This window comes from Colius striatus, chromosome 11 (assembly GCF_028858725.1).
Source record: "Colius striatus isolate bColStr4 chromosome 11, bColStr4.1.hap1, whole genome shotgun sequence".
Taxonomy (NCBI): domain Eukaryota; kingdom Metazoa; phylum Chordata; class Aves; order Coliiformes; family Coliidae; genus Colius; species Colius striatus.
Genome location: NC_084769.1, coordinates 23961134 through 23987262, shown reverse-complemented (window position 1 = coordinate 23987262; position 26129 = coordinate 23961134). Strand labels below are relative to the sequence as shown.

Genomic DNA, 26129 nt, shown 5'->3' with positions numbered 1-26129 from the left:
AGAATTTAGGCTTCCTGTTGCACCTTTACTGTCTGATTGAGAAAGAATATCTTACAGCTCAGGTGGTTTTAACTAGAGGATACCATGTGTTTTCCATAGAGCACTTCTGCATTGTAGCAGGGGGTTGTGCATGCTGTTTACTTTATAAAAAATGATTCTCTATTATGTCTTATATAAATTAATGAATATAGATTAATTTATTGTCCAACAACTTCTTCCCAGCACCTTTGCCTGACGTTGCCAGTTGACTTTTAGTAGTCTTCTGCCTTACCAATACCAGTGACTTTTCATTCAACTGTTTTGTTTCCCCACCCTTTTCCTCCATTGGTCTTTGCCAGATTGTCTCTCCCTCTTCTCTGATTTTATCTCGCTGGCTTAGTTCCAGTCCTTTGGTTTGAATGATTTCTGTCAGCAGACTTCCTGCTTTGCTTTGCTTTGCTTTGCCTCCACCTCTGGAGTCCCTCATCCTTTTTGAATGTGAATGCATATTGTTTGAGTAACAGCAGGTGTTAAGGACATGTCCCTAAGCATGGGGAAGATGAGTTGCTGCTCTCAGCTTCAGTATATAACCTTGCTTCAGATACAAAAATACCTTCCAGGAAAAGTCTAGCTTCACTTCAGTGCTGCACTTGAGTGCAAGTGCTGTGGATTGTAGAAAGAGATTAATTTGCTGAGACTCTTCAGTGTTAAATTTAAGCAGTTTTGCTACTGAGGACATAAATTTGGATGGGCTTTTGCTCAAGTGAGAGAATTTGTTTCTGATACAGAATTTTCTCTGTGCCAAATGTAAAGTCTTGGCTCCTAAGCATTAGGACCGTAAAAGTTTTCAAATAAAATGTTTCTGGGATGTTTTAAAAATGAGCAGTGCTGTATGGTGAAGCCGTTTTCAAAAATTTCAGTGCAGCTGGTTACAACATGGCACATGACACTTATAAATATCTGAAATGCAGATTGCAAAGTCAGGAAACAAAGTGTCAGTAATTTACTTAGAGATATATTGAATCTTGAAGCTAGCAAAAAAAGGGAGTGGTAGTGGCAGGGAACCTCCTGTTTTTTTGGGAAGGCCTGTCCTGGGCGAATTAAAGTATCTTCAAGCTGTCTTACAACTCATCAGAGGCTGCAGACTGTAGAGAGCAGGATTATCAGAGTAATGAAGAACAGTTGCTGCAGTGTTGTGAGGGATACGTGGCAGCCCAGCATACCACCACACCAAACATCAGCCCAACGAAGCCATGCCCCAGTGAGCCTCTCAGAGAAGAACATCTGTGTACATGAAGCTGATTATACTATCAGGGTAATGCAAAAGAACTATGCATTAACAGTTCATGTCAGTAAGACTGTACTGAGTAAAAGTAGCTATAAGTTACTTTTCAGATTCATTGCTGTGTGTATGATCCCTGTCCTGGCAGCTGCATGGCATACCAAACTTCCTCTTGAACAGCTCAGCTTTGCTTCCTCTCTTCTGTTCCTTTTCTATTTCTCTCTCTAGATGTTTTTCTTGGTGGTGGGTTCTTTATTTTTTTGACTGCCATCACCATACTTTCTGAGCTGTTTATACACAGTTCTGTGGATGCAGTTGTAACATTGAACAACCACAGTTTTGAGTTGAGATGCTCCACCAGTTTTATAGTAGGCTTGTATAGTCTTAATTGCTACCTGCAATACCCACGTTCTTTAATCTGCCATGGCAGTTCAAAATTATCAGAATTAGATAATTTATGTGATATTTTACTTACTTTAGGGTTTTTGTCTATGTTTAACAGATGCTAGCTTTCAAGTGAAAAAAAAAGGTAACTACTTATAAAGTTATCCAAACCCCCTGTGCAGGGTAAGAAGGGGCATCTTTTTTTGCATATACTACCTGAGCACTTTAGGAACTTTCATAGTATCATGGAATAATTTTGATAGCAAAAGACCTTTAACATCATCGAGTCCAACCACTAACCTCATATTACCATGACCATCACTAAACCTTGGCACCTCATCTACACATCTTTTAAATATCTCCAGGGATAGTGGCTCCATCACTTCCTTGGCCAGCCTGTTCCAGTGTTTAACAACCCTCTGAGAGAAGTTCTTCTTAATCTCCAATCTAAACCTCTCCTGGCACAACTTGAGCCCATTTCCTCTTGTCCTATTGCTCGTTACTTGGGAGAAGAGACTGACCCCCATGTAGCTACAGCAGACTTTCAGGTAGTTGTAGAGTGATTATGTGTCTCTGTTTCCTTCTGATCTTCATTGGGACTGAGACTTTCAAGTAAATATTTCTGTCACTTTTATAAACACATACTAATTAAGATACATAGTACTAGGGGAGAGAAAAATATGGCACTGTACTTCAAATCAATGAATTGCACAGTGTGTAAATTATGTGAGCCGTGAGGAGAGTCTTCCACAGAAAAGTAGTATGTGATGACATTGTCTTAAGACAATGATGTTACCTTTGTAGCAAAATCACTGCAATACAACATGTTCCTGACTGAATGCATCATGTGGTACAACATCCTTTTCAAACTGGAGTATATTTAAAACTGAGGAATGCTTAAACTACTCAGAAAAAAAACCTGAGATGCAGAAATATGTCTGTGTCTAGATTTCATTACTGCATAGTGAATATGGAGAAAGTAGAGACTAATAAATAACTGATTTTCTTTCTTCCCAGTATAATGTGTAAAGGACTTACTTCATTTTCTGATACTTACTTTACACTGTTTGGGAAGTTAGTGCTTTATACCTCAGTTTTCATTACTATGTCCCTGAAAATGTTGGTGCTGGTGAAATCATCACCAAAATGTTTTTTTGAAAAGGTTCTCTAGTTTAAAATCAAGCTACCCAATTAAAATAGTGATATTGTCTAATAACATTGTTTTTCTGGAATTGAATCAGTGATTTACGTCCTGAATGATGTCTGCAAAGAAACCATGTGTCCTGCCAGACCTTTTTCAAAGGCTTTCCAAGTGTGCTATTCAAGTGTATGTTGCATATATCTGTGGTCCTTCACAGATTGCTGTTGTCACAGATGTGTCTGGCTAAGCAATGTGCTGTTTGCTTGCCTGTTTGCAGATTTCTAGTTCTTTGAATCAATTTTTCTTTAGAATGCTGTGTTTTATTTGTTGTAGGTTAGAGCATACCTTTTGACAACATATAGCTCTATATAGCTGTACCATATTAGTTTTACTGGGAACTAAATGAGTTTGGGAATTTTCAGTCACTTAATGTCCTTTTGGAGGCTCTAAAGTGAGATTTTTAGCTTCAGAGTGTCTCATCTTAATTTTTATGGCTTAAGTTTTTAGACTAATTTCTATTTAGGAAAACAGGTATCTTTCTTTTCTAGTACTCTGAGCCAGTGAAGTCTTAAAGACTGAAATGGAAAAAACGGAAGGAAAAATCAATGTTTCCTCACCTGTCTTTGTTGCAGAATGGAACAAAGGGGAAGAGTAAACAGCTTAAGAGTCCAGCTTTTATATTGAGGACCAGATTCTGTAATTTACATTATGTACCAGTCCAGGGTTGTTAGCCCTGAGCACCATCAGTGCAACCTGATCAACAGGCCCTTGGGGATTTTGGAGGAGACTAGGATACTAGTCCACTGTAGCATTGCTGTCATCTCTCTGCAATGTCATTACCTCAGATGCAGATTTCAAATCCTACTTCCAATGCTAAATGGTTCATTAGTCATTTTAGAGTAAAGTAGTTAGACTGTGCATGTAAGCCTGTAGATGTTTGTGTCAAAATAATTTTCACATTGCAAGTTCCTGATGAGAAACATGATTACTCGTGAAGTGGCAGCACACTTTTTATTGCCTTACTCTTGTGTCATGTGTGTTACAAGTACACCTAAAAAATCACTGCAGTGAAGGTGATTAGAGAAAGAGAAGGAAGGAAGGTAAAACAGCCTATTAGATGAAATTTCCCAGGGATAAAGATTATTCTTTGATTGAAAATGACTGTCTTAGGTCTGTGTGGAGAAGATGAGCTCTGTTCCGCTGCATTTTTGTGTTTATTGTTGACTTAGAAAAATATTTCATATCTCGTTTGTGATGCAGGTTACAGAGGTCCAGTTACACTTCCTTCATTGCAGTTAAAATGGTCTCTGCTGATGTAGTATAGCTGAGTCAAGTTGCCTTTTTCTGCATAGCTGACCCTCATGAGACTTTTGACAGAGAAAGTGAGATAGGGACTGATCTACATCTGCCATGGTTTAGTTGATGAGCTCAAAAAATAACTTGATTTTGTCCTGTTAATGAGCAGGTCTTATCCTAGAAAGTAGGATCTTGGTTATATTTTTTAAAAATAAAGGAGAATTTTGCCCTTTTTTGCATTACAAACTAGCTGATAGGAAATTAGAGCTTATTATTCTTGGTAGGAGTTATTTGTTCTTAAGTTATGGTATATTTAATTATTTATTATTGCGTATTAATTTATTTGGCCCTATGCCTTTCAGAATGAATTAGCCTTTGTCAAATAGACAACATAGAAACCAAGGTTACACATAGCCTATAAAGCAAATAAATTATTTTTTCAAATCAAGGGGAAAATAGATACTATGAGTGGATGTCTCCAGCTTTTAACATCTGTTGGGTCATTATTATTATATCTAACATAGCATTTAAAAAACAACGATTATTTTCGTTTGGGTCCTACTGAGAATCTGGATGATGAAGAGGTAATCTGTTGAATGATTGTAGAGAGGTGAGTGCCTGTGGTCTCACTTGGTGTGATGGGACCAGTGCAAGTAGCTCCTTCTCTGTGTGAGGATCTGATATGTCCTTGCTGCTTGTGGCCTGTAGCTTTTGAGAGGAAAGATAGTCTTTCATTCTCATGATGGACATATCAACAGCTGTAATAATGAGCTTTCATTTTAGATTTTTTTTTGAAGCAAAAAGCCTTCTGTATCCTATTCTGAAAGAACCAGACAGTTACTTGTACTGCTTTTGCAACAACTGTGTATGGGTAGATTTGGAGTGGGCATTGCAATCAGTATCACTATAATAAACAATTAAACAGTGTCCAGATTAATAGTAACTCTCTTTTCATAGTCTTTTACTCAGCATTGGTGTATCTGATTTGGAAAGAAGTACATGTATGTACCTCTCAAATTCTGTTTATTGAATCTGTCTGGATCATGTCTCGAAATGTTTCTTGCTGTCACATGCTACAGAGTTCTGTTGATCTGTCATAATTGAGGTTAATTTTATTTCATTTACCATTCTTTATCTCACTGTTGATATCTTAAATACTTATGGAGTCTGGGAACAATATTCATCTTGAAATTGTTCTTCAAGCATCTCTGTTCTTCAGGGAAATATTTTATGGATTATCTTTCTGTTTTCTACAGATGGAGGCTAAATAAGAACATCAGCCTATCCAAGATAATTTCATATACATAGAAAAATAATGTTTAAGGAGGAAGATTCTTTTTATACAATTGGAAATATAGGTTACTGTATCTTTGGCAGCCATTTTTCAATTCTAATTTTCCACTGAAGTAAATTCTTTGTTTCACAATTGACAGGAAATTTCTCATTGATTATTATTTTGAAAATCTGATGCACTTTCTTTGTTTTGTTTATTTTTAAAAATATATTTTCTTTTAATTTTATAGTTATTTACAGCTCAATTTTATGTATTAAGTGTATGGACATATGTTTTTATTTAACTGCTTTTTTTTTTTCACAGGAAATATTACCAACCTTCTGGAGTTTTAATGGAGCATTTTGTTTTCACAACTTGAGTGTATTCTAATGACTATATTAATGACTAATGTTCAAATGTTGATAGCTGCTAGTTTTACAATGAGTAGGACTATAATCATTATTTTGAAATCAGGAATAGATGTTTCTTCGTGTTTAAATTGGAGAGAAGATTGTAGGTTATATATGTCTAATGCAAGGACTGAGTTCTTTGGTATCTTATGCTTTATTGCCAATGCTTGGCCTTAATTATTGTTAATTTGGAAAAAAAAAGGTTAAATAGTGTTTGATATTTACTGTGTTCTGTCAATGGTTTCTAAAGCCTGAAGAGATGTTTAGAAGATAAATATTTGAAAGAGTAAGTACATGTGGTGGTTTTGTACTTCATTGAGTTGAATAATGAAAATTCATTAATCAGATTTATTGTATATCAAATTTCTCATATTCTCATGCACTGGCAGAGTGTTACACTTCTGAAGTGAAAATGCATTTAAATCCAAACAAATGGATTTTATTAAAAAAAAAAAAAAAAAGACTATCTTAACACCTAATACATTGAAAACCTGCAGTGTTGTCGATCTAAAACATGTGATGGTTCTTCCAGATTATATTTTATTTCAGAGCTCATTAAACCCATACCTGTTTTTGTTTAATACAAAATATAATACAGGATACTCAGATTAATGAAATGTGCATGCACGTGCATGCGTGTCCAGTTCCCCATTGGACTTTAAAAAATATTGTTATTATTATTTAAAAATAACTTTAGGGAAGGTAAATGTTTGTCTTTAGCTCCCTCTATCTGTCCGTCTCTACTTGTTTTTTTTGGTGAATTAATATTTTTTCATAACTTGATGCGTCAGATAGATTAGAATCGGCAGATAAGATGTCTGCAAGTATTCCATATAGGTGTTCAGTAAAACAAACAAATAAATAGGATGGTAGATAGATATGGAGGACTAGAAAAGAATTTAGTTATTCCAACTGTAAAAACAAGGTGAATGTCTTTGGGCTTAGACGGCATATTTCTGAAATATTTTTTTCCATGCTGGTCAAAGTCGAAGTTCTGTTTTCAGTTTTCTATAAAGATACAGCTGTATGCTCAAAGTTTATTGGACAGAAACATGTCTTTAGCTGCCTGTCTTGCCAGGAGTGTGGTTGTGCAATAGCCTTCTGTTTCTGATTTCTAGTTATGTTAGTACCCTGTTGACATAGAAAGTAACTAGATTGTTCTATTAGTGATTTCTGACAAATAGAAATGATTTGAAATGCTAAAGCTATTTGTGACAGAAGATATGAAGTTTTGACAAACATGCATGGCACAGCAAGTGTCCAATTCTAAAGAGCAAAATAAATGCAAACCACCATTATGGGGAACACAAACAGCCTGAAAGCAAGTTATCAGTAAGCAAATAATTGTTGAACTGTTATGAATGGAATAGGATGTTGAAATAGGGCATGATTGGCTGATGTTACATATGTCCTTGATTACCTTCCTTGTGCTTTTATCCTAATAAGTGACATTCTTTGTATTCCCTTGGATGGCTAGACAGTCTGACACTGAAGAAGAATAAATATTGCATGTGGTACACATTAAGCTGTCATCTAGGACAGCATTTATAAAAAGTAACTAGAAAAATTCATAAGAAATTCTGCAGTGCTACAGTTTCCTGGCTCCAGTCATAATTGTCAAAGTTCTTGACACATTCAGGTCTTCTGAAATGATTTTGGTTTACAGTTACTTGCTGTATGAATAATTATTAAGGATTCATTTTCTCTGATGATGTAGACTGTTAATGTTAATTCTCAAAATGTTGCATTTTTTTCAAAGGCCATGTAGTAAGAAAAAAACCCAAAATGAACATAGTGTATGGAGCTAGTCCTATTGCAGAAGTCAGAACCAGGCGATGTGTATGTATAAAATAAAAGTAATTGATAAAATTAAAAATCTGTTTTTCAAAAGCTCTTTGAATCTTGGTGGAAAATCTGTTATGAGCATGTATTGTTATTATTCTGCTTCAGAAGTAGACCTAATTTTTTGTGTAAAATATCAGTCTTCTTTTTTTCTTCACTGTCTTGAAATTAAGACTCAAAGGCAACATAGCAGGATATCATCATCTCTGCAAGGGCAACAGAGAAAAACCCTTTTGAACTATCTAAGCTGATGAGTTAGTGTTTGAATGGTAATTATTTTAATCTTTAATTCTGAGAAGAGAGAAGTGTAGTAGTTACATTCTTTTTGTACTCCTAGGTTTCTGAATTTCTTGTGATGACTTGTGTGTTGACCAAGAAATGTTCAAATGTCTCCTTTTTATTTTCAAATATTTGTCTATTGCCTGATATAATACCACGGTATTACAGATATATATATATATATATATATAAAATATATATGTGTGCATAGATACTGTCTGGAGTTGACACAAGATTTCACTATGAATATTTTACATATCTATCAATGATCGTTTCAGTGGAATAGTCTCCCTGTCTGCTGTTTTCATGTTATAATCAGCTTCTCCTGCATGTGGAAACGAGGCTTTTTTTCCATTAGTGGATACATGTCTCTCCATTTGTGACAGTATTGTCTAACTTAGTGATCGGGGTTTTTTTATTATTTTTTCCAGAGTTAAAAATATCCTGTAAGGGAAAATAGCCTGTTACCACCTCTTCAAGCTACTTGACTAATACAGTTTTATAGGTGATATTGTGCTTACATTCATCCTTCCTCCAGGTACCCTGTAACTTAGAAGACCTCACTGTGAGTAGCTTAGAATGGGATAAGAGAACCACTGTCTCCTTCATAAATTCGCATTTCATGTTAATTGGAAAGCTTTAAAACAATTCTTAGAACAGGGTTGGAAAAAAATGTGTGTTCATGGGAACAGATAAAGCTGAAACACCTGTTTAGGTTGAAGAAAGTTTTCTCCAAGTGTAACATTGCTCAAGTGTTACAGGTAACTGTTAACTCTGTAGACCACTACAGAGCGCAAAATATTTGCCCAACTGGTAAATTGAACTGTAAGTCCCACTGTGGGAAATTGCTTTGCTGTGCTCCAAACAGCAGTTATCTTAGTAATTGTACCTGAATTCTTTTGTGGCTAATAGACAGTTGATGTCCTTCTTACCATGACAGAATTATTTTATTGCGATATGATTAATTGTAAATGTTTCAGATGAGATGTGTTTGTGCAGTTTAAGATGGGCTCAGTGTGATTTTTAATTGGTGTTTGAGAGCACTGGTTTCTGAATTGACAATGTGCATAACCCTGCATTTCACATTCTAAACCGGCGCTCACAACAAGGAGCTTATCAGAGCAAATTGTCTAGTCCGTCCCCTTCCTCACTCAAAACCTAATGACCCTTTATCATCATGGTTTAGATTGCTGGACACAGATGTGAGAAAATACAAGTAATCTACAGGTAACTACAGTAGCTGCACTGATGTTCTCAGAGAACTGACTGCTGGGAAGATAAAAAGCTTCCCACAGAGCCTGTGACTTTCCAGCAGCAAAGCACATCATGAGCTCATACATGAAGTTTTATTTGCTGAAGATTCACAATAAGATGCATTAGGACATTCAGCAGGGTCCCTTCTTAGATGAGCACAAGAATTCAGTGAGGTTGTTAGTTGATGCACTAGTGCATGGCTTCACGCTAAAACTACAAGTCCAACAATGCCACTAATATTTCTTTTTGAGAACATCACAAACTACAGCTGTAACATGATATTGATGTTAACATAGTTTGTTCCTTGATAGTAAATGGATGTCATTGGACTTTTTTTTTTTTTCTTGTTATGGAAAGTATTCAGGCAAGAAGCAAATGTTCCTAAGGGGAAAAGAAGCTGCTGAGAGTTAGCAGTACATACTAGATATGAAGGTAGAAGTGAAGTCTTATATATAAAGACTTGCTATGATTAATTACTGTCTTTTTTCTTGGCATTTTTTGTCGTAATCATGAAGTAGATCTAAAAGTCTCTCTCTGTGTCATTGGATACTTTGCCAAGGAATAGGAAGGAAATAAAATATTTTTCAGATATATTTCACATACCTTAATGTTAAGAAGGTAATGATCTTGTTTACTGGTTTTTAAAATGCTTCTTGTAATTCAAGAAGCTGCTGTAATACAGTTTTTATTTTTAGTGGTTCAGTAAGGTTGAAATGTATCTGTTAAAGCAGATGGGAATGATCAATGTGAACCAGTCTGTCTGCACTTTCACTGTCTTCTAAAGTAACTTAAATATAGACACAGATACTTGTAGAAAACTGAATTTGGATGCTGAAATGCCTTTTTTCTCTCTTTTTCCTAATCTCTGAAGTTTTCAGTTTGCATGGAGAGAGATAACATGGCATGAGAAGTACAAATCTTCCAGAAATGAGAATCCACAGAAAGTGGTTTTAATTATTAAGCAGGCAATAAACAATACAGCGGGGGTCTTTAGTCTTTATGGAAAATGCTAATCCCGCAAAAAGTCTAAACCCCAAGCCAAACAAAAACACAGAACAGCCTCCTCCCACCCAGAAAGAAACAAAAATTAAACCACACAAGCAACATCCCCCGCTCCTATGGTAGTGTTAGTGAGACAAACATGTCTGTTGTTTAATTTAAGGCCTTCCACCCTCTTTGATCACCATCAAGGCTTCTGTGTTCTGTTATTGATCTTGGGGAGCTGCTCCATCGGCATTCAGTGCTGTTGGTGGTGGATCTTTGAGCCAAGAGCAAGCAGGGCTGGCTGCAAGGCTGTGGCTCTTAATCTGGGCCAGTGACCATAGCAGCAGTTGCCTTAATTTTCTGTTCTATTGTTCCTCCATGAGAGGAAACCACAAGACACTGTTTGCTCTTCATCATTGACACTTGCCTCTAGTCCATGTTTTTATGCCAATTTTCCAGCTTATGTTGACCTAAATGGTTGCAAGCAGAACTCTGTACTACAGAGCACGACAGACACTTTCTAAGAAATTCTTTTCCATGATTACACATGTTTTAATTCATGTTAAAGATTTCACTAGCAAATAGAAGCTACAGGAGAAGGGTGTCGATTATATTGTTCTATTTTGTCTTTTGACTGAAAAAGATAAAAGAAGTAGAGAGGTATACATATTGTAAGAATGATTCACCTCCCCCTTTTAAAAAATCTTGATATTAATTATAATGAAATCTGTGTCGAAATTGCAGAAAAAACGCTTGATACAGCCTTTTTATGCGTTTCATATTCTGTAGTGGTTTTAATTCTCGACTACAGAAAACACACGGAAAAACCGGAAAAAAAAAAGCGGCTGTTACAAAGTTTTGTTTGAGCTTTTTAAACTGAGTGATTAGCAGAAATAATGACCCTGTCAGCCTTAATCACATTAAAATGTGGTTAACATCATTTAATTTTTTCCACTTAATATGCGAAAATTTCCAGTAGATTTGCAGTGAAGGCCATTGAAATTCCATTAGAACAAGAATAAAAATTTCAGGCATCATTTATTCAGAGAGGGAATAAAGGTCTCGTCTGAAAATTGCTGAATCTTTCTATTAGGGAAACTATGAATCATTGCATTGAGCAGTACCTCCAGCTTCTGTAGTACTGAATCTTGAGTTGTTTCTGAATGAATGGAATGCACTTGTAGTGTAGTGCTTTTCTGAAAATTACAGCATATAAGTTTTGCACAAATTCATTGAGTGCTTTCTCTGTAAAGGATTATTATATAGTGTTTTAAAACTGCTGTAGAGCTGGGCAGATACTTCTGTTTTGGGCATCTCATCAGCATGAAGTTCTATACTTTGTATTATTTTCATTCAAATGTTAAAAAAATGTGTCGTCTTTCCAATTGGTGTGTCATGTATAGTTTTCTGTATGTATATGCTTTTCTTTGTGGTAAATAGCAAAATGAGGACATGGGCAGCTATGACTAGAATATTGTTGTATTGAGTCCCCTGCACTCTTGGCATTTCTTGCTGCACGCTCCACAGATATACACTAAAAGTACAGCATAAAATAACTATATGAACATGCTAGAGAAACTGTTAACTGCATCTAGGAAAGATACAACATTTTTGTTCTTTGCCTGTGTTAAATAGAAGTTTTCATCTGATAAGTGGAGGCACTAGAAGTACAACTGTGTGCTCTGCACTTTTCTAGACTCTACTGAAGGGTTTGTAGTGATTATTTCTTTAAAGCAAATACTACTGTATGTACCTGGTAAGATATATAATACCTTTATTGAATTAGATTTTTATCTTTAGTACTTGAGTAGCTATAGAGTGGATTGAGGTTTTGTTTGTTTGGTGTTTTATTAAAATGGTATTGTGTTCTTGAGCTTAGTTCATTTCAGCCTATTGTCTTCTTTCTAGTGGGACAAAGCATTAAAATGTATTGGATTTGTGCAGAACACAAAGTTCAAAAGTTTGGTACTCGTATGATTTATTTTTTAAACAAGATTTGACAAGTGCGGTGGTAAATATTTAATGTAGTGCTAAATACTGTGAGTTACAGTTACAGCAGTTACAATTCTTTTCTTTGAAATAGCCGTTACTAAAGAATTGAGCAGGCCTAACAGGAATTTGGAAGTGCCTCTCATACAAGTCTACCTCCATAGGTTGAGGAGCAAAGGAAACTGAGTAGGACCTAGGTCCCTGGCCAGGACCAGAACTGTTAAAAGGGAGTAGGAGTATGGGAGTTAACAATAGCTAGGGTAGGGGGGGAGGTGGAATTGAGTGAAGAGGTGTAAGCTTTGGGTGTTGCATTTGGGAGCATTTTGCTAAAGAACTCTCAGAGCAGGATGGAAGCTTTGAAGAATTGAGTAAAACTTCGAAAAGAGCCAGAGTGAGCAACAGAATACAAAGAACTGTTGATGGAATGAATGGGAAAGTGACTGTATTTTAGGAAGAAGGGTCAGAAGAGATTGAATTCACTAGATTTTCTTTTTCTCTTAGCAAGTATCTGTGACATAGCAGAACATTTTACCTTTTCCCATCCTCTAGTCTGTTGAGGGGTGAATACTCACTGTAGCTCCATTAGCTGAAAGATAGGTTTGTGTAATGGGTGTGTCATGAGTACGTTCAATTTCGAATTGAACATATTTATTGGTTGTTTTTTGAGTAATTGGAAATTATGTCCAGCTGTATTGAGTGTTTCAATGTTGTAATGGGAACCACTTTGAAGTCAGGAAATGTTGGGATGAGGGTTGCCAATGCATTTGAGAATCCATATCCTGATCAAAAGAGTTGCCTGCTCATAGGTGTACCAAATGGCTCCCTTTCCTTTACAGCCAAGCTCGTCTTGCTCTATGCAAAAGACAAGCTTGAACTTGAGGATGCAGTAGGATGAGATACATACTTCTAATGATGGGATTCCCTTCCTCTAGAGCAAAACTTGATACTGACGTGGAACCAGACAAGGGATAGCTTTATGTTTAAGGTGTTTTCCATGCCTGTAGATTTCATAGAATCATAGAATGGTAGAGTTGGAAGGTGATGGTGATGGAGAACTGAATTCTAATTCTGTCTCTCCTAAATTTCTGTTTGTGAAGTAAGAAAATTCTATTAAAATTTCCACATATTTTAAAAATAATTATGGTCTTAATTTTCTTTGTTTGACCAATTAGGAAAATCCAATGTTCTCGTTAGTGCTGTTTTCAAAATATGACCCTAAATTTTGAAATAACTTTCTGCTGGTCAGTGATACAAGTCCTGAAACTACCTCATCTGCCTTGCCCGTGCTCTCCTCGTGAGTGGTACTGGTAACTATGCATGGTGTGATGGGCTACTTTTGACTTTCGTTACATTTTATTTCAGAAGAGTAGAACTTACAAGGTCTAGTTTGCCACAAGAGACTTAGTTGTGAAGTTCAGTTTTTCAAGAGATTGAGTCTTGTTTCCTTACAACAAGGATTCCTAATTTATACTCACTCTTTAAAAAGCAGTGACACGGTGCACTGAACAGTAGGTAACATTCTGTGTCTCAAGGGTACTTTTGGCATGATGATGGGTCTGCCAGCTTACTGCTCCTGGTCAGCTGACTAGCTCCAGCCACATCAAGTATGTGGAGGTTGAGTTCTTCATGCCTTTTCCACAGTGAAGGCATTGGTTTTTACAAAACACGAAGGAGGTTGAGATGTCATTTTCCCCCTTTTGCATTTCTGCATAGCCTTTATGTGCTTCTGAATTTACAAAGTGTAGTGCTTCCTTGTAACTATATGGTAATCCCTAAATTACTGTAATCCCTCCTCTGCATTCAGTACAGGACTAGTTATTGTTGGTAGCTACACAGTATAATGACTTTCATAAATTAATTAAGGTTGATTTTTTTTTTTTAACAGTAGCTGATTGTTTTGCACTTAGTACTGAGAGGCTGTTCACAGAACCTTCCTCCTGCCTTGGGTTTAAAACATTCTGCTAAATTTTCAGCCTACGGTTTTCCATGACTGGTTTATTGCATTGGTGGTTCTGGCAGTTTTGTCCTGTAGATTAAATAGTATTTTATCTAATTGGTGTTTACCTCCAGTACTTACTTAAAGCAGGCATTATCGGTTTTCTCTCCGTCTCTGTCATTTACATGAGGTTCTCATTCCTCAGGATAATCTTAGGCCTGTTCTGAATTTAGCTGACCACAGCTGCACATGCTTGACGAATACCTTACATACAGATGTAATACATCCCATTAAACGACGGGAAACATTTCTAGTATCATCTGTAGATTACATTTGCCTTTTCTCTGTCACATTGTCTTGGTGGCTTGAAGAGTTGCTCTGAAGAAGACTAATTGTGATTCTCCTTCGATGTCACTTCCAACTGATGATGACTTTTCCTTGAGGAAAATGTCTCCAGTTCTGGTATTGAATGTAAACTTTGCATGCAACCAATGCTTGTGTCAAGGTCATTAATATATTTAAACAAGATCAGTCTTAAGTTTGATTGTTGTGAAACTTGATTAATGATGCTCTTTAATACCAATTTGCTCTCCTGTTAACGCATCCATTGCATTACTCAGTACAGTCTGTACAAATCTGCTTCCCCTTCTTCTCCAGCTGAAGGAATAGTTTCACACACAGCACATCAAATGCTTTATAGATGTATTTCTCCTGCGTAGAAAAATACATGTCATATGAATGAGGGAATAAATTTATCAGGACATGCTTTATTTTTCCCTTTAAACCAAATTACTTGTGTTTACCAAGGTTATTTTCTGTGATCGTTTCTTCTTTGATAGTGTCATTGCTCAACCAAACTAAGCCTAAAATAGCATTGTATCTGTTGATTGAGTCTTTGGTGGAGAAATGGATAGACTATCATGTCCCAGAATAACTTCCCACTATGATTTTTTACTATTTTCCCTTTGGCTAGGTCTGCTCTTAACCATATGTTACTTACTAGGGCTCTTGCCTCTTGATTAGACTTTTTCCAAACTTAAATTATATGACACTTCTAAAACAGAAGAGGAATCCATTTGAGCATTGAAATAGGAATGATGCTTTTAATTGGTTACTGAAACTTTTCTTAAAACTCAAGTGCTAAGAGAGTGTGATTCCTTTAAGCATATAAACAGTGTTTTTAATGGTAAGAAAATGTCTAGGTTCAAACTGAATAATTCTCATGTGTGTATATTATTTGAGTCTTTGGTTGCATGATTGAGTTGTTTTCAACTACTGTTTTGGATAGAAAGGCTGAATATATGGAAAGTACAAATCATTTTATAGAGGCTGTCAGAAGTCTAAATAATTTTTTTCTATTTGGATGTTGATGAATGTTTGAAATTAATCTTTAATGACAATGCACATTTATGTTACAAATTTTTTTCTTTTTCACTGTAACTGTAGATCAGGCCACATTCCTTATAGTATATCCTGTGCATATTTGAACTACTTTGAAAAAGTGAAATGATGTGATGTTTAGCTACAGAGAAATGTCAAAAACAATGCATTTATATGATATGAAAGATTTGCAAGTGCAAGCTAGCAATTGATAGTAATATTATAATTAGCTCTTTTTACAGCCTGTTTTTTATTCATGAACATTTTCATTTATGTTGACAACTATCATGTATGCCACTACACATAGAGCCTTTTCTTTACTGAGAGGAGACTGAAGGTGAATTGGTATGTTTTGGGGCTTATGTTCTGACCTTCTGTTGAAAAAATGGTTTCTGGGTCAAGTCACAAAAATTAAAGCAGCTTGCTTTAGATTTGACTTTTTGATTCTGTTGTTGTTAGTATGAGTGTTTGTAAGGGTAAAAGATACCACAGTGTTGTAACTTTAAGGAGGGACTTCTTTTCAAATAATTTATTGTTCTTAAAATTGCTGGGAGTTTTGAATGAATCTTAATTCCATAATCAGTTGGAAAATTAAGATAGGTAAATTAGTAGTTTTATAAGAAATCAAATTTTAGTTTTGTGTTTACAATTAAGAATGTTTTGTACACACCCTCTCAGAGAATAAGAGTATTTATTTCTGAGAGAAATTTACCTTGTCCTTCCATTTTCAGCCATAAAGATCTTCGTGCCTAACAGATCCTTTATAGTCCATCAGATAAATGGAGCATAATTTCAGACAATGATCCAGATACTTATTCTGGTTCTGAAAAAAATCAAAGTCGGTGTTTCCTTAGGACAAGTATGTTTTAGTAGATTATTCAGGTATCTTTCCTCCCCCTCCCCCACCATAGTTTAGACAGGTAAACAGATTGTGTCTATAGAATTGAATGTGTGTGTGACAGCTTTTTTAATTAGTGAAGTACACTTCATACAAGACACTGTGCACACTGTGAAAGTTTTAAGTTATCTGAATTTCCCTTAGAAGAGCCTCCTGCTTCATTAACTAAATAGGGAGCAGAGTGAGATTAGGTATCTGAATCAGGTCTCCTGAAGTTTAGCCTTGTATCATTTGAGTTGCTGAATACTAACCATTCAACTAAATAACTTTCATTGTTACTTGAGAGCTTATATGATGCTATGTCTTAGGATAAATATCAAAGGTAATTTCATTTTTTTTAAGTAGCAAATTCCAGCCTAATAACAAGTTTGATCTTTTCTTCATCAACCTCTCCGCTCCACAACTTACCCAGTGTCGCCCACTTCTGTGATTCTTACTGCTAGTCTTGTTAAAATTGTTTCTTAAAATGTAATTCTTAGTTTTATGTGATCAGAAGATTTTAGTACTTGGTTGTACTAAAGGGCTGGGGGGAATAAGCAAGAGTGTATTCTTTTAAATAATTGTGGTAATATTTGGCTCTTGCCATTTGAATACTTACATAGTTTTTAACAACTGATGGTGGGAGGAAGAGAGCATTTGTGTGAATTCTGTGGTCTGGAGAGGCTCTGCAATTAAGATCACACAGACTAATTCTGGAGAAGTGAGGAAGGCGTCTCCTTCTATCATGTGTGAGCAAGAGAGGATATTTCATTAAGAGAACTATCGGGGGAATACTCTGACACAGTTTGTTTAGGTTTTATTAAATTGTTGTGTGACATTAGGAAAGGCCAAAACTAACACGTGTCTGCAGTTACTCATTGCAGGATTTTTAATTAGCGCTAGTGGAATATATTCTCAATTACTCTTTATAGTGTCTTATTTTGAGTGTTGCTGGTATATATTTCTTTTACTGCATAGGAGTTTCATATAGTTCAGATTTTTTGTTTGAGGATATGGCCTTGTATTTGCTTCTGTGCACACAGTACATAGAAGAACTGAAGAATATAAATTTAAAGTGGTGTCCATTGTGCATTTCATGTGAAGTTTCTCTTGAGGCATCACGTGGTTTTTTTTCGATCAAATATTCTATTTACACATGGATTGTAATTTTTTTTATGGCATTATGTATTTAAGGCTTTGCTATAGTAGCATTTATATTAATTGTCCTACTTTTTTTGTACAGGACCCTTAAGAATACAGTTTTCAAAATGACATAAGAAGCCCTATAAAGAGATAAAAGTTAAAATGATCATGCCACAACATAAACCCAACTTATGGAATAGGGATTCTTTCTACTCATCTGCGTTTGTCTCAGTCATCATCATTTTGCACGTAGGTCTTGTGCCTGAGATTTGCTCCTTTTGCTATAGTTTATGAATGAGCATTTGTTAAATTATTTTGTTATGGTTTTCAATATAACCTTTGAAGACTCTGCATTTTATAAATGATAGCAGAAAGAATGACAAGATGTGACTTTCCAAAGGCATATTTTCTGTCCAAAGTATATATGCTTCAAGTGGAGCCTGTTATGCCTGTAACTATGAAACATAACGTGCATGATTTGTTCTAGTCTACATTCTTACGCAGTTTCATCAGTAGTTCAGTCTTGACTGTGCTTGATCCTTGCTGACAGCCACGTCTCTTTTTTTTTTTTTTTCTTTTTTTGAGTTGTGACAGAATTAATTTTCAGAACTGGCAGTCCAAGGAGAACTAGAGACTGTTAAGTCTTTCACGTATCAGCAGGTGCTGTAGCTGCAGAGTAGTACCGTTTTCGTGATTGTTGAACTCATAGTTGTTTTTGATCACTTTAATGAGGATGATAATTTGGATAAAGAGATATTACTGAAGTCTTGAAAATTAAAGTTTTCAAGATCTTTACTCTTCATTAATTATACTTCTTAAAAATGTTTAAAGTAGGTTTACCTTGACTGATCTTTTATTAGATTGAATTTGCTGTGTAAGGTACTGAAAAATCTTTTCTTACTGGCAGCTCTGTATAGACTAGCAGAAAAAAAAAAATCTGGACTATTTTACCTCTTTCTTTCCGTCTTCCTACTGTCTTGATAATTTTAAATTCAAACTTGTTTGTGGGTCATCAACTTGATTTTTCAGTTACACATGCTTTATCTCCCCTAGATACAAAGGTATTTGTCCATAAACTACTGTCTGTACTTGATTTACAGGCAATATAGTGTTCTCTGGTATTATTTATTTCACAGTTCCAACATCTTGCAAACCCAAAACAGCTAAGCAAGTTTCATATCAGTTAAGTAAAATCTTTATATGAGGTATGTTCAAACAGTGATCAGCTTTATAAAGCTGTAAGTGAAGTGTTATGTCCTGATGTATATTTCACATACAGTTAAACAGTGAATATCTCCAGGTAGCTTTCTAGACCAGATAAACTGAGAACTGTATACTGCTACCATGTTATGTTAGACAATTTGTTAATGGAATTATATCTTGAAGGCATGAAGTGCTTTCATATGAATTTCCAGAGTATTGCTTTGGTTTTTTTTCCTGCCTGCCAATTAATATTGTTTTCTGCCTTAAGAATCTATTTTAAACTGATTTCACATGGGATACTTTTTACTCAAGTCATGCCATATACAAGCATTCTCCAATAATAAACACCAAAATTCCTGTTCGAATTTGGCTTTATGGCATTTCTATCCTGTTCTTAACAGTATTCACCTGTTCCTGTACCACCCTTCAGTTATATTAACTCAACCAGTTGTAAGGATACCAGGGAAAGGGAATTGGTCTAGCTTAAAAGAAAAGTGGTGGGGAAAGGGGGGTATGGAAAAAAATTCTCCCTCACAAAACTGCTTTTTGCCAGGTCATTTTTGTTGCAGAACAGCTTGAATATGCCTGCAGGGAGTGCTGGTAGGCTCTCTACTCCATGTGCAGCTGGTAGAGAAAAGCAAGTGTAACATCTGAATGGAAAAGGAATGGGATGAGAAGCTGATGTCCAGATTATGAAAATGTTTCTTTAGAATCTGGGATGCAACATGAACTAAAATAGTAGGTGAAATATTGGTCACCCCATCTAACAAATGGTTTTGCAGAATTATCAGGGATCTAAGATAATGGTCATAATAGAGATCAAGGCCCTGGAAAAACTTATTTTGACAGACATGAGGCAGTGAACCTGGGATTACTTACATTTCAAAGGAGACTATTAAGGAAAGTTATAAACCCATCTATAATAAATGGCAAATATCAGTGTTGATCAGAAGCTTCTATTCTTCTTCTCTTGGTACAGTATCTGTTGAAATTGCAATGAAGTTAAAAAGTGTGAAATCGAGATCTGGTAGAATGAAATATTTTATATATATGTTCTGTCATAAGATTCCTGAAATCGTGGTATGTGTCACTGAAAATGTTGTGGTAAAGAATTTTAAGGACTATTTCACTGCACGTGTCAAGGCTCAAGTCAGTCTGTTGGACATATGAGTGACATCGAACGTGTGAGTGAGGTGCTTTCCACGTTGGTAAAGTTTGTCTGGATGCAGTGACTAAATACTGGAGGGGATATCAACATCAGATTCTAGGATGGTGTCACAGAACTGAAAGCATTCAAGATACACAGAATAACTGAAGTTCTGAGTTCCTGAAGCTCTTGACCTGAGGGACCAGGAGCAGGCTCCTGGCCAGGGTGCAGCCCAGCGTGTGGAGGCAGTGCTTTTTTTCTCAAGTGTTGTCAGAAAGTATTTGCAGGTGAGGGGCGGGAGTGGCAAAGGGCCTTTTAAAATCTTAGGATTGCTGTATTCCTCCTGGCCATCTGGGAACAGGAAATAAAAAGAATAAATAAATTCATAATGTCACTGATTATTTGAAATGAGGTTGCCTAGGTCAGTAACAGGTACTCCCAAACTCTCTGTAGATTTGTCTTCATAAAAAGCAAACTGTCATGGTGGGGAAGAAAGTACCTTTTTATTCTTTAATGTTTTCCTGTTTAATCTTCCTTTCTCTTTATGTAGTGCAAGAGGAAAGGGATTCCCTAAAAAAGGCAGTTAGCAATAAGAGTCACAGCATGTTAATCTATAACAGCAGAGTACTACCTCAGCTTTTTGCTGCCTGTTCTTAACTTCTGCCACTGATCTATTTTGTGATCCAAAATTATTATATACCTTGGTTTTATCATTTTCACCATTCCATTCTTTGTTGGTTATCTACATTTGGAATGAAAGTTTACTGAGGCTGTGAATGTTTCTTATTTATCTAAGAATACAAATACATATTAATCTGTATACAATGTTCAGCACTTGAGAACAGTGGGGCCTGGTCACTGTGGAGTCTGTGCACGCTAACAGACGGGAAGGACACCTCACCCATGATCTGTACCATGTGGTGCTTAGATAAATTAGATTTTCCTCTCCCATCCCACCAAATCAACTAAACCTAGTGATACTGATGGTAGAACATGTTGGGACCTAGCAAAACAACTAATCATTGCCTAGTTTATCGTAATTTTGGGTAACTTGTGGATTATGGGTGAGACTTCAAAAGAAAGATGTGAACAGGAAAGAAGAAACAAGATACTCTTTTAAATCAGTGAATCTTCCCTTAATTTCAAGAGTAATATTGGAACAATTAAAGTTTTTTGTCATCTAAAAGCAAGCCAGTTGTCTTCACAAATTCACATAGGCTGTTTATTACTTGTCTAAATTGTCAGATGACTCTAATATTTTGTTTGTCATAAATTTAATGGTTTTACATATAGTGAAAAAAAAGTACTCCATATCAGTGTTTTTATTAAGACTTTAAAGATTTCAGTGCCTTACAACATTCTCATGAACAAGATAGAAAATATTGGCTAGCTGGAAACCACTAGGAGTTATGTATGCAAGACTGATTGGAAGATAATACACATAGTTATCAATGCTTCACTTTACAAATGGAAGAACATCTCATGAGATCTGCAGAAGCAACTGCTGGTTGAGTACTGTTATGCATTTCTATTAATGAGCTGGATGACGAGCATTCTTATTAAATCTGTAGATGACTCCAAACTAGGAGATGACTAGATATGTATACAACAAAATTAGAATTTAGGAGCATCTAAAAATTGGAATAAATCATTAGGGGAAAAAAAAGAGCTAGGATTTTATGCAGGAATAATCAACTATGTAAATACCGTTTTAAGAGTAGTCAAACACAGTCATACAGTAAGTTACAAACTGAGCATGGGATAATGTTGCAGTGCTGTCACAAAAAAGCAGATACTATACTGGGCTTTATAAACAGAAGAGTAATCTGAAAAATGGGAGGGTTAATCCCAAAGATATTTTTAACACTTGTAAGATGATATTATTAGAGTTCTGAGGAGTGCATTAGGTACTGTGTGCTTCCAGGAACTTTTAGACCAATTGGAGAGGCCACAAAAAGGTTCAAAGTTAGAAGGAATACATGGCTTACAAGGAAAGTTCAAAATATTTAAGTATTTAAGTATGTAAAATGCTACTGTAAAGAAATAGGGAGTGTGTGTTCCCAATCTATCATTTGTGGGCTCAGTTAAACTAATGCATTTAAGTTGAGATAAAGGTGACTTAGGCTACACAATGGAAAACTTTCCAACAATGGATGAGCAAAGCACTAAACAAATTGAGTTTGAAGGTTTTAAAAATTCAGGATTTCTCAGAACTGCCAATAGGAAGAGGCTGTTGGAAATGCTAGTTCTTCTTGTTCTTACTCTTCCTTCTTGCAGTGCGGCCTAGTATTTTCTTCTTCCCTGTCATGCTGTTTTGTTTCTGCCAATTTCCACTTGTAGTTTAGGTGTAGAACAGAAAAACAATTGTTTCTTTTCCATGAGTTAGGGTGGGTTTTTTTTGGTCTTGCTTTTACAAAAACATACTTTCACAATTCACCTTTCTTTTCAGGGGTCAGTTTTTCAGATCATCTTATCTTGCAGGTGTCCAGTGAGCTTAAGTTCACTTTGCAACTTGTCTTCCATCACTGCTGCTGATTTCCACCTGAACTCTGTCTCTGTTCCCAGCTGGATCTCTCCTGTGAAACTGTCAAATATCAATTTGTAGTTAATGTACATTCTGCAACTTTTATACCTCTTTATTTCAGTTGTCTGCAGATTTTGGTTTCTTCTGCCTCAGGAACCATCTCCATTTTAAAGTGAGGGCATGTCTGCACAACTCCCCTTTATAGTGCTCTTTGCCTTGTCAGTGAGTGACCTCATTTTTAAACCTTTCTCCAAGGTTTATTCTGCATTCTGATTTAGTACTCTGGTAGTTATCCCGATTCTTCTGCACTTGAAGCCACTGGCTTCTTTTGTTTACTTTTTCATTGTCAGGATGATGCAAACTTAAAACTGGAATGCCCTTAAGTGGCACCTTTGTCAAATTTTGTAATCTGGTAGTAGTCTTCACAGCTTTTCTGAGTTAGTAGATTGGCTGACATGCTTTTATCCTTCCTTATCAGCCAAGAGTAACAGTGTTAAATGGAAGAGAGCATCTTAATTGGAAAATTGTCCATTTTCCCTGATCAGAAATGTGAGTGCTGCCTTCATTTGCAAGTTGCTCAGATTTTGAGTTTGTTCTTGTCTCAGTTTTGTTCTCATCTCAGGTTTTTACACAGTTGTCTTTTGAGTTTTCGGTTCAGCTTTTATTTAATGTTTTGGTTTTACCAACACAAAATGAATAGTTGCCTTACTGTCCCTCTAGGATATTTTGGATATTTTGTCCATTTGCGGATAATAAATTCAAATTTCAGTTCAGGAACCCTCCTCTGTAGTTGCTACTGGCACACTCCTCCTCTCTGTAGAGCCACCTGGAGGGAATAACCGAGCCACCTCAGTCAGGAAAAGCCTTTGGATGTCCAGAAATGCTGTGAGAGATCCCTCACTGTTCTTTCTGAGTAGTATTAGACCAAGCCCTTCTTCTTTCTGTTTTACCTTTTATAATTAGAATTTTGTTTTAACTTTACTAATAAAAACATTTTTAGAAACTTAAATAGGACAGAATATTTGTAATTACTTTTACTGTAGCGTGTCACATAGTTTTTACTTTGTCAAGAAGGATTTTCTCCTGGAGCACTTTTTTGTTTCTTAGTTTTCAGCTGTTAATCGTGGTCATTGTCTCTGCCAGTTCTATTGTTTGGGATTTTTTTACCTTTCATTACATTTTAGTGTGGGGTTTTTTAAAAAAAAAAGGTGGAGATTTTCTTAAGTGTTAATAGTCTTACTCCCAGCCTAAAATCTAATGCTTTTCATCATTTATTGTCAAGTATAGCATGAAACAATGTAGAGATATTCCAGGATCTGCTTATCTTAACAGAGCTCAAATGCGTGTACTAATGCTATCCTTTACAGACATACGGCATTTCTGTGGAAGAATTATGTGCTCAAATAAAACAGACTTTGATATTAATGGTTACCATTTGTAAAGAGAATTTTGTTCTGTTCAGCATACTTGGTTATCTCTAATAGGAAAGGAAACTTGCGCTATGACTTTATTGATTTTTAGTGAAGCATTTTTGCTTTGGGGAAAATTTAATTTAGAAATACATAAGCATTTATATTTGAATATTTACTTTTTTGATTGTTTTCTTTATTTTGATCACCATTAGGGGAATTCCTTGGTACTTTTTAGTAATTCCTGTGACATTAAAAGTCAGAAAAGTGAAAGGCTCAGGCAGAGAACCCGACTGTCTCTACAGAGTGGGATGCAGTACCTTATTCTTTTAGTGAGGCTGTAGCAGGTCTGATGTCAGTCACTTCAGAGACCTTTAGACCTCAGTGCTCATTTATTGCTAAAATGTACCAGCTCTGCTCCTGCATTATGAAGATCATCTGTCAACACTTTGAGATATTCTCCTTTGTTATTAAGCTTGTGATGCTCTACACTGTCAGGTTTTTTGCCAATTATAGTTAAGGTACAATGGTGTATTCACTGGATCAAAGTCTCACACTGGCGGTAGAGGAATGATTTGTAAGTCTTTATTCATCTGAATTGTACAATAGAATACCTGAGGAATGCAAATAATCCCTCTAAGGACTCAATAGAAAAGCTGTTAAAATGACAGTCTAAGACTATTTTTATTCTGAGTTGGTGTTGTAGCCAAAATAATTATTTCTTATCGTGTTGTTCCACAATAGTTCTTAGTTTATTAGTTACAATGACCATATTTACCAAACAGAATTTGAATCCAGTTTTTGACATTACTTTCATGCTCATTTCACTTTCTCCAGTCTGCATGTTTCATTCTGTCTTTCACTTGATGTGTTACTTAATTAGTTGAGACCAATGTTAAATACTTTCTTTTTTAAAAAAATGAAAAGGATGTATGCACAGATGTTGAAGTACACCTATGTGTAGCAGATCCATTTCTAGGTAATTTTTCTGTAAAAGCTTGTCATTTATTAGCTCTAGTTTGTTAGCCAAAATAAATTAGTTAACTACAAGTGTCAGTCTTAGAAGTGCTGTTAAATGTCACATGTCACTTTCAGAATTGCACCTTAGTTGTGATTTTCAGTTCAGACGTTTTTGAAGGCAATAGTGTTTCAGTGTCAGTCCTGGATACCAGGCTATATTTTCATTGAATAACTGGAGGAAAAAAAAGATTAGTATAATGAGGATTGAAAACCACTGATGGAGTATTTACATAAGTAAATGATAGAAGACCAGCCTTATGTAACAAACGTGTGAAAACTGTTGAGTGAACTTTTATATTCTTTGTCCCATCTAAAACCCTACTCAGTGGGCCATGCACTTAATCTCATAATAGCTCTGATCCCCTGCTATTTTCTTTGACAAATGTGTGTTGATGAACTTGTGGTTCAGTTCATTTTTTTCTGAAGTGACATTTGCATTGATTATTTAAAGGTTTGCAGGCCGCAGTTTCAAAGCACTTTAGTATAATAGCAGTTAAAACCTTAGTCTAAATCTTGGAGATTAGCAGGACTAAGAAAAAGGACTCAGTGAGCAGAAAACTGTGTGCTGTATGGTGGATGCTTCAGCTCTGAAATGTCTACAGCACCCAAAGTACTGTACTTTGATTCTTAGCATACAGGAAGTGTTCCCAGTGCCTTTTGCATTGTCTGGCTGAGCATACAGAGTTGTCGTTCTTACTGCTCACAGCTGTTCAGAAGTAGTGCCCTATAAATAACATTGAGCTCCATACAGGTGATATATGAACTTCTCCCTTAAATTTAAAATAAATAGTGCTTGCAGTCATGAATGTGATGCCTGTGTTTAAAGATACTAACACTAGAAATCTGTGGCTCTAAATTTGTAGTTTTGTTCAACTAAAGAAAAATATGTTAGATTTACAGCAAATGATGCTGCCAGCTATTGAAGATAAAGAGACATAGGAAATTTGTTTCTTTATTTAAAAATAACAGTAGTGTAATACCTAGAAGTTCTGTCCTGGGGAGATAGTAGAAAAGTAGATGAAACTAGTAAGAATCATGACTCTGTGTTCATTAGCTAAGGTGTGCTCTGAGACCAATAGCCAGAAAAAGCAGGGTGCTCCTTGCTATCTAGGAGTTTACAGAAGCATGGTGTTCCTTTCTGTCTGCTAGTATCAGCTGCCCTAACTATACTGAGATGCTTTAAAAAAAAAAAAAAAAAAAAGAGAGAGAGAAAAAAGTGAGAGGAAAAACTGAAGACCACCCCCTCCCATTTCACCATGTTTGCTAAATATCACTCTTGCAAGTCTTGGAAAAATGTATGTCCACGGAACTACAAAGTTTTATTCAGTTAGCATTTTAGATTGCAAGCATTTAACCTCCACCAAAACCCTAGTTATT

The 26129-nt window shown here is 35.8% G+C and overlaps 1 protein-coding gene across 1 annotated transcript in view; it reads left to right on the top strand.

Moving 5' to 3' along the window:
• OLA1 (Obg like ATPase 1) overlaps positions 1-26129 on the top strand; it is a 101433-nt gene that overhangs the window by 67405 nt on the left and 7899 nt on the right. The gene's annotated exons all lie outside the window — the stretch shown is intronic.